This window comes from Orcinus orca, chromosome 6 (assembly GCF_937001465.1).
Source record: "Orcinus orca chromosome 6, mOrcOrc1.1, whole genome shotgun sequence".
NCBI lineage: Eukaryota > Metazoa > Chordata > Mammalia > Artiodactyla > Delphinidae > Orcinus > Orcinus orca.
The window spans coordinates 25941512-25951497 of NC_064564.1; positions in this window are offsets into that span (position 1 = coordinate 25941512).

Sequence of the window (9986 nt, forward strand, 5' to 3'; positions counted from 1 at the left end):
CAGACCGGAAGTGAGTGCCCCCAACTCATTATTGACATGGGTGCAAAAATGATTCAGTGGATGAAGGGTAATCTTTTTAGCAAATGATGTTGGAGAAACTAAACATCCACAGTAAAAACAAAAAACGCAAAAAACAAACAAAAATACTTCAACCTAAACCTTTCATCTTATACAAATATTAAATCAAGATACAGCACAAACTCAAATGTAAAATGTTAAACTATAAGTTTACCTAAAAAGACATAAGAGAAATTTTTCTGGAATGTAAGACTGACAAAGAATTTTTAAACTTGACCCCATATGCATGAGTCACAAACAGAAAAATGATAAATTTATCACATTCAAATTAAAAAAAATTTGCTTAGTGATAGCTCATCTTAATAGAAAGAAAAGACAAGCTACAGGCTGGGAGAAAATATTTAGAAACCACAAATCTGACAAAGGACCAGCGTGTAGAAAGAATGCATATAGACCTCTCAAAATTTGACAGTAAAAACAATCTTATTAGAAAATGAGATAATGACAAAGTAATATATGGGGGATAAATAAGCACATGAAGAGATGTTCAACATCATTACCTGTCAGGGAAATGCAAATTAAAATCACACTGAGGGCTTCCCTGGTGGCGCAGTGGTTGAGAGTCCTCCTGCCAATGCAGGGGACACGGGTTCGTGCTCTGGTCCAGGAAGATCCCACATGCTGTGGAGATGCTGGTCCCGTGAGTCATGGTGGCTGAGCCTGCACGTCCAGAGCCTGTGCTCCACAACGGGTGAGGCCACAGCAGTGAGAGGCCCATGTACCGAAAAAAACCTGAGATATCAGTACACACCTATCAGAATAAAAATATGGCAACATCTAATGTTGGCAAGGATGCAGAGAAATGCATCACTCATAAATTGCTGATGGGAAGGTAAAATGGTATAACCACTCATAACATTTTGCCAGTTTCTTATAAAACTGAACACTCAGTTACCATATGACTTAAGAATTGCATCCTTTGGTATTTTTTTCAGAGTAATGAAAACTTAGGTTTACAGAAAAACCTGTACACAGATGTTCATAAAAGCTTTATTCATAATTGCCCCAAATTAGAAACAACCCAGATGTTCTTCAGTGAGTGAATGGTCAAATTATAATGTATCCATCCTTTGGAATTCTACTCAACAATAATAAGGAATACACTATTCTGCCTGCAACTTAGGTGAATCTTCAGGGAATTATGCTGAGTGAATAAAAACAATCCAAAAAAGTTACATACTATATGATTCCATTTATATCATTTATATAATATTTTTGAAATGATAAAATTTTATAAAAGAAGAATAGAGTAGTTTTTTCCAAGGTTTAGAGAAGGAGGAGGGGCAGGTATAGGGGAGGTAAGTATTACTATAAAAGGGCAACACAAGAAATCCTCGTGTTGATGGAACTGTTCTGTATCTTCACTGTGGTGATGAATACACAAACCTACACATGACATAAAATTGCATACAACTATGTACAGAGGTATATACACACAGATAAGTACAGGTAAAAATGAGGAAATCTGAATAAGGTCAGTGGATTGAATCATTGTCAATATCCTCTTTTGAGACCTTGTATTTTGTAAGATTCTGACATTGGGGGAAATTGGGTAAAGAATGCCTGGAACATTTATTTCTTACAACTTCATGTGAATCTACAGTTACCTCAAAAGTTTGATTACAAAAGAACATGTAGCATAATGTATGATTCATGTACATAATATTATTGAGGTGACAATTACAGTGGTGGAGAACAGATCAGTGGTTGCCCAGTGTTAGAACTGGGAGTAGGTATGACAATTAAATGGTAACCTGAGGATTTTTTTGGTGTGTGTTGCTAGAACAGTATCCTAATTTTGGTGATCATGAATCTATGCATGTTATCGCAATATATAAAATTTCATAGAGCTATACACTCTCCTCCCCAACAAATGGTGGAATGTGAATAAGATCTGTATTGAAGTTAATAGTATTCCCCCAATATCAACTTACTTATTTTAACAGTGTGCTATTGTTATGAACATACTATCATTGGGAGAAACTGGGTGAATGGCACAGGAAACTCTGTAGTATTTCTGTAAATATCTGTAAATTTTAACCTATTTAAAAATAAAAATGTATTAAAAGAAACACATGGTATTGACCCATAAATGAACTGAAAGATTAATCTAATTGAAAATTCAGAAATACAAGAAATTACACAGAAATTTAATATATGATAAAAGTGTCATTTCAAATCATGGATGGACAGAAAAATGAATTATTTGATAAATGGTGCTGACATAAATGCATAACTACCTTGGGGAAAAACACAAAGGGTGGGTTCATGCATTATACCTAATATGAGGAAGCGTGGAGATTTTTTTGAACCTATGATTGGACACATTCTAAGTATGAATAAGACCTAGAAATCATAATGTAAAAGAAAATATACTTGATTATATAATATTCAAAAATTTCTCCAAGCAAAAGCCATCATATGTAAAACTGTAAAGCCAAAGACATAAATAAACTGAGAAAAAAAAATTTGTAATTCACAAAACAAACCAACAACATGTTGTGTTTCCCATGAACCCTTGTCTAATTTTCTTAATCTCCTCTACATTTATTTCCCCTATTCTGCCTTTTTAGATTCTTTCTGTTTGTCTTCTTGTCCTCTTGCTCTGTGCAGCTCAACCAGCACTTGCCTTGAAGGAATGTCTGTGTTGACTGTCTTTGGGACCTTGGCCCCTTAATTCCAGGTGGGTTTGGCAAACTGACTCCCAAGTGTTATCACCCTTTGCCCCCATCTGACTGAATATCTCTGACAGCAACTCTGACTCCTGATAGCCTCTCTCTGTCAGACTTTTCAGTCTCTGGCTCAATGTCAGGACTTGGGAAATGCTTGAAAGAGGAAAGGGATTTGCATGCAGTTAGCTCACCTATGTGAGATGCCCAGCCCTCTGGATCTGACTCCTTAGGTCCTGGCTGCCTCAAAGAGAAGTTTTGTATATTTTCATGCAAATCTTCTAGTTTTCTCAGTGGGAAAGTTGCTCTACTGCAAGCCACTCTATTATATCCCTATTTGATTGATTTTTGCAAGATGATTAAAATAGAAAACTTTAAAAGATAACACATTTAGATGAAAATCAATGTTTTGTAAAATAGCTAATTGTCTAAGAAGTAAAGGTACCCAATTCCATTATTCTCACTTCCTCATATAACTTGAGGTTATATGACATATATGAAAGTAAGGCATCATGATTTCAAACATTATTTTCTCTTTGCCCAATTTTGTTCAAACTACTAGCTTAGCTAGGAGATGCCACACCACTTAAATAAAATCATTTTTCAAAGCCTCTTGGGTTCTTGTTCAAATTTTCAATGGGATAAGATCAAATTGGCATTCAGGTGATTGACTTAAATATTTTCTGTAAAAAAATAAAATTAACCAGGATAATTACTTTTACACACACACACGTGCACACACACACACACACACACACACACACACACACACTATACCCACTGGCAAATACTTTCTGTGTAAGTAGCTTAAGTAGCTTTATACCGTAGGGTTGTTTTTAATGATACATTCAGCATTTAAGCAAATGCTAAAGACTTAATTTAACGACACCATCAGTCCATACAGCCTTAAATAAATTCCAGTTGCTTGAAATATCTTTAAAAATAGATACTTTAAACATAGATTTTTTGTCAGGATTCACCTATTCCTCTGATTTTCCACTCATACAAATGAAAAATTATTGCTGCATTCTCCTGTAATATTTTTGAGAACAAGAAAACATAATTTTCCTCCTCTTTCACATTCCTCCAAATGGAGGTTTCATAGTTAACACATTTTATTTGTACTAGTGGGAAATCTATTTGATGGTTTTGCTTCACAAAACCATGAATAGAATTGCTAGCAAAAAAATGGATACTTTAAATGATCTGATTGTCAAGATAAGTCAAGAATGACTAGCAAAGAAGATATGGGTTAGACCATTGTGAAAATGCTCCATAGAGTTTTCTTGTTGTGTACAAGAGAGAATATAACAGCAAAATTAATCATTTCCTTCTTTGCAGCATAAAGCTGGTGTTAAAGAAAACAGTTGGAGGTGTTCCCAAATCTATCCCACTTGAATTAATTGAATGACACTGGGCCAAGAACTATTCTGTCTTGCTTTCAATGATTAAAAAAGAAAGACTTTTCAGCTACTTAATGATTTACTAAGAATAATACCCTAGTCCAAACTAAGATGAGTTGAAACATCTCTAAGGAAGCAGATAACCACAGCAACAACAATTAAAGTGAATGAATGTGCCACATGAATCAGTAAAAAGTACCATTTTGGGGAAAAAAATAAAGTGTGTTCAGAGAGCAGCAGCTTAATAAAATAAAAGGATATGTTCATAGAAACATAGCAGCTGATCTATGTATATATATAATCTGTTTAACATTAGTGGTGACAAAAGTCCACTGTTTAAGAAACTATAAAATAGCCGATGAGGTATCAGCATTGTGTGACTAATAAATAGTACACTGATTAAGGACTTAGGGCTTCTGGCCAGAACTGTGTTCCAATCCTGCTCTGTCGCACACTAACCTGAATTCCCTGTGACACGACCACTTCTCCCTGACCATAGACTCCTTTTCCATAAAATGAAAAATGGTACCACTAATTTTTCAGAGCATCTGTGAAAATTCCCTGAGATCCTGTGAGCAAAGTGCCTGGCATGGAGGCTGGTAAAGCGGCTAGATGGTTCCCAGCAATTTGGTGCTGTGGTAAATGGCAGGTTATTTTGGTAAGCATCGGCCATCATACAGCCTTGGCACCCCAAAATAAGCTACAGTGAAAGCAGGTTTCAGTGCACATTCTGTCAAAGATACAGATATGGAGTAGAGAGCTGGTGTAGGGTCCATAATGACTGCCCTCAGAATCCTTGAATACATGGTTTGAAAGGCTCCACTGGAAGGAGACACCCCAGATGCTAATGGCAGGCTCAACTGCCAGGACTTATACCTGGTCAGGTGGCAAGATGCAACCTGAAGGGGAGCTGCAGGGTCCACAGGCACAGTGACTGGGAACATAGTTTCCTGTGTCCTATTTATGCAAAAGTGGCAAGATCTACCACCCCACTCCTTCCAGTAATGCTCAAAACAACTGCAATTGCACCAGTAAGGAAAATATGCTGATTATCTTAGCTTAAGGTATTTATTCAGATGGGAATAGCTTATAAGTTGATTAATCACCAATAAAGTCTTTATGAGAATTCCTCTGTACACTATTTATACAGAATCGTTTTTGGGTAATTTACTCCACAACAAATATAATGATGCAAGAGTACGAATAGCTTAAGTGCTTACCCTGTGTCAGGAATCTTCTGAAAGTTGCCCATGGATTAATTTATTCACACCTCACCGCCACCCATGGGGCTAGATATGCTTGTCCGCATTTTACAGATGAGGAAAGGAAGGCTGAGAAGCTAAGTACCTTGTGAAGTCACATGACTAGTGAGTCAGGAATTCAGGCAGTCTGGCTCTAAATGTCCTACTATTGTGCCAATTATTTTCATCAATCTAACTTGGGCTACAAATCTAAAAAAGCAGAATGTATCAAAATGTACAGGGAAAAAAAGAAAAAAAAATGACTAGTTTGGCCTAAATACTTCTGGAATGTCCTATATTTGTATGATCCTGGTGGACAATTCTTAATTACTACCTAATTATAGAAAAATATAACAAATTTTATTTTATCTCTAATATAAATATCATATGCCTGCTATAATAATTGCACTAGTTTGAAAATATGTATGTATGGAAACAGAAAAATATCAGTCCTGTAAAATTATGTCCTTAATAGTAAAATTAACAATAGTAACAATAGTAATAAAATTTTTGTTCATGTAACAAATGATAGCTCTCAGGCTATTTTGACATGATTTCGTTTGATAAAATTAGCATTTGTTTAGCAAAGTAGCAAGAATGAGTCATTAACAGAGATGGAATCAAAAAACAGTCTCATACCTGCTAGCTGAATTCCCTTTCTACTGCTAATATTATTACTCTAAACACATTTTTAACCAGAATTTTTTCATTAATTGTGATCATAATAATTGAATAACCAAAGTCAAAGAAATAATTCTGATTGTTAGGATGATTCATTCCACCAAAAAAGGATAACTTTAAAATAATTTTTACAATTGACTTTTTAAAACCATGTATATTTAGTATAGCTATATCTTATTTAATTTTCTCTATTCTTACCATTCTATATAGCAACCCCAAAACATGACTTAGGAAAGAACACTAAGTGTTAAGACAGAGGTAGCCTCAGAGAACATAATTTATAAAAGATACTTTTGAATCTGATCAACTGTTCCAGTTAAAGTTCTAATATTCTCTCACCTTGGCAGAAATTAATTTATGTTTTATTTTTAAAGAGCTAGCTGTTATTTGGAATTTGCAGATGACCTGCAACTAAGAAGCAGTTTTTTTGGAGCCAGGCATGGAAGCATAACACTAACCCAAGAAAAATGATCATCACTTATTATTTCAGAAAACAGTGTCATCAGGTTTGTGTTTGGTATGGCTCATATTTGCCTGTTAACCAGTCATAGCTTAGAATAAAGCAGGAAACATTGTACAAAACAGCAAGTTAATTGAATGCATGCAAATAAGGGAGAAGTGTATCTGCAGGCCAGTGACAGGGTGAATTTCTTGAAGTCAGAGGGACAACTGTGTGAAAAACCCACAGCAGAGGGATCCAGAGTCTAGGTCACTCTGTGCAGATGAGTCAGGGTGGAGCACACAACCCACAGCATGGAAAGCCAGAATGGGGGAAGAGACAGATATCTCGGCATTGTTAATGAACTCATTACTGTACAGGCCTCCCTCTCCCACCCCAAATTGTAGCTGGAATCTGCCAGTCAATGTACCCTGTCCACATACAAAGAGCTTTCTGTCAGGACCCTGGTTCAGAGAGCCTAGTGATATCAGAGAAAAGCATACCAGCTATTCCAATCAAGCAGTAGAGCATTCATTTACAAATGAGTGGGCATTCCAAGGGGCATGTAAGTAAAGTCAACTACAGAAAAACAAAACAAAAACTACAAAATTAAAAATGAGAACTGCAAAAGAATCTTAATTTATATCACAGAGAACTGAGACAATATTATATTCTTTTTAAAAATAAAAAACCCAGACTGTTACTAGTTAACAATGAGAATAGAACAGTTAGAGAACAAAGAAGGCTTCATGAAAACTAAGGATTATTTCTTAAATAAAATTGCAATAGGAGGGCTGAAATAAACGTTGAGATGATATTTAGAAAGAGCAAAAACAAAACAAAAGAAACAAATATCAAAGAGTTAGAAAAAATAGAGATTTCTAGAGAACCAGGATGCAACTAATAGGTGTTCCAGAAAGAAGAAAAAAAAAGTAGTAGAGGAAATATTCAGACATAATAGAAGAAAATATCCCAGAATTGAAAAAAAATTCTCAAAATTTGTAGAAAGAAAGGGCTTATGCACTTGCCAACAATGTGCATTTTGTTCTATAAATTCCAGTTAGATCTAAATGGTTGATGGTATGGTTAAAGTTTTCTGTATTCTTACTGATTCTGTCTATTTTACCATTAATTATTGAGATACAGGTGTTGCAATCTCCCACTATAACTGTGGATTTTTCTAATTCTCCTTTCAGTTTTATATTCATTTACTTTGGAGATCTGTTATAGGTGCATAAATATCTAGGATTGTAATATCCTTTTGAAGAATTGACTCTCTTATATTGATGAAGTAACCCTCTATGCCTGTTACTAATATTTGCTGTTAAATGTGCTGATATTAACATAGCCATTCCAGCATATTTTTATTATATCTGTATCCTTTCACTATTCTTTTACTTTTAAAACATCCATGTTTTCAAATGTAAAATGGCTTTCTTATAAGCACCATACAGTTAGGTCTTGTTGTTTTAACTGGTCTGACAGTCTTTGGTTTTTCAATTGAAGCACCTAAACCACTTACATTTTATGAGATTTCTGTATGGTGAATTTAAGTTCATCATTTTGATATGCATTTTTTTGTTTATCCAATTGTTCATTTTTCCTCTTGTTTATTTTTTTTATGATTCCATTTTACCTCTATATTGGCTTATATCAAAACCTCTTTGGTTTTATTAGTGGGTGCTCTCTGTTTACAATATACATCTTTAACGTATCAAGGTTTACCTTCAAATACTATTATGCCATTTCCCATATAATGTGAGAACCTTAAAATAGTGTCATTTCCTTTGACTCCCTCTGACCTTTGGGTTATAGCTGCTATTTGACTTCTATACATGTTGGAGATCTACAACACATTGTAGATTATAATTTTCTTGTTCATATTATTATTTATTTTTTCTTTAAATAGTCAATTATCTTTAAAGAGATATTAAATAAGAAAATTCTGTTGTGTTTAACCACATATTTACCATTTCTGATTCTCTTTATTCTATTTATTATAGTTTTCCAGGGACTGAAGAACTTCCCTTAAGATTTCTTGTAGTGCGGGAATTCCTGGTGGTCCAGTGGTTAGGACTCCATGCTTTCACTGCCAAGGACCTAAGTTTAATCCTTGGTCAGGAAATTAAGATCCCACAAGCCCTGCAGTGTAGCAAAAAAAAAAAAATTGTAGTTCAGATCTGCTGACAATGAATTCTTTCAGATTATGTATGTCTCAAAACATTATTTTATCTTGCCTTTATTTTTGAAAAATATTTTTGTTGGGTGTAGAATTTTAGGATAACTTCTTTTTCCTTTTATTACTTTAAAGCTGATGTTCAATTTTCCTCTGGCTTATATTTTTTTCTTATGAGACATTTTTCTTTTTTAATCTGTGATTATTTTCCCCTCTGTACTAATATGTCTTTTTCCTCTGGCTATTTTTAATATTTTCCCTTTTCCAGCAATTTTCAACAATTTTATTAAGATTACAAGTACCATTTCTGTCCTTAATCTTGCTCATGGTTTTGCAACCTTGTTGATCATATGGAACATATTGACAATATCTGTTTTAATGCCTTCGGATGTTAAATCTATCATCTGTGTCACATTGGGATCTGTCCCTTTTGATTGATTTCCTCAGATTTATGGGTCATGTTTTCCTGATTCCTTGTATGCCTAGTAATTTTTATGAGTTTCTGAACATTCTGAATGTATGCTGGCTTTTGTCATTTAAAAAATATTTTTGAACTCTGTTTTGCAATGCAGTTAAGCCACATTTACTTTATTCCTTTTGAGGCTTGCTTTTAAACTGTGCCTTTAGTAGGAGAAAATTTGATCTCACTACTGACTACGGTTCTTGAGAACTCTACCCACTGCCCAGTTTATTAGGCAGCCTTAACAAGCTAGTTATAGGAACTGAAACTCTTCCTAACCTCCTGTGAGCTGTGGAGACAGTTTTGTCTGTTTCTCTATGGTGTTTCTTTCCCCACAGGTGGTAGTTCCCTGACTTTCATGTCCAGGTCAGTGTTCAGTCAAAGACTTGCAGATTTTTGCAGCTGCCTCTGAAGTGGTATCCTCTCTAGTATTTTGCCTTGCAATTCTAGCTATGTTGGCCTGCCTGAAATTTGAGTTCTGTCTTCTCAGTTCAGTGAATCTCCTGGGCTTTCACCTCCCTCTCTGCATCCTAGAAACACCCTTGGTAGGGGCCTGGGACATTTGTTGTCCTCATCTCATTTGTTTCTCTTCTCTCAGGGATCACTGCCTAGGCAATTTTTCTATATCTGAGAATCATAGCTTCACATATTCTATTTAGATTTTTTGCTGTTTAACTCATGAGGCATCCAGTCCTTCTGTTTCCATTAGGACCAGAAGCAGAAACTCCATTTATTTATTTATTATTATTATTATTATTATTTTTTTTTTTTTGCAGTACGTGGTCTCTCACTGCTGTGGCCTCTCCTGTTGTGGAGCACAGGCTCTGGACGTGCAGGCT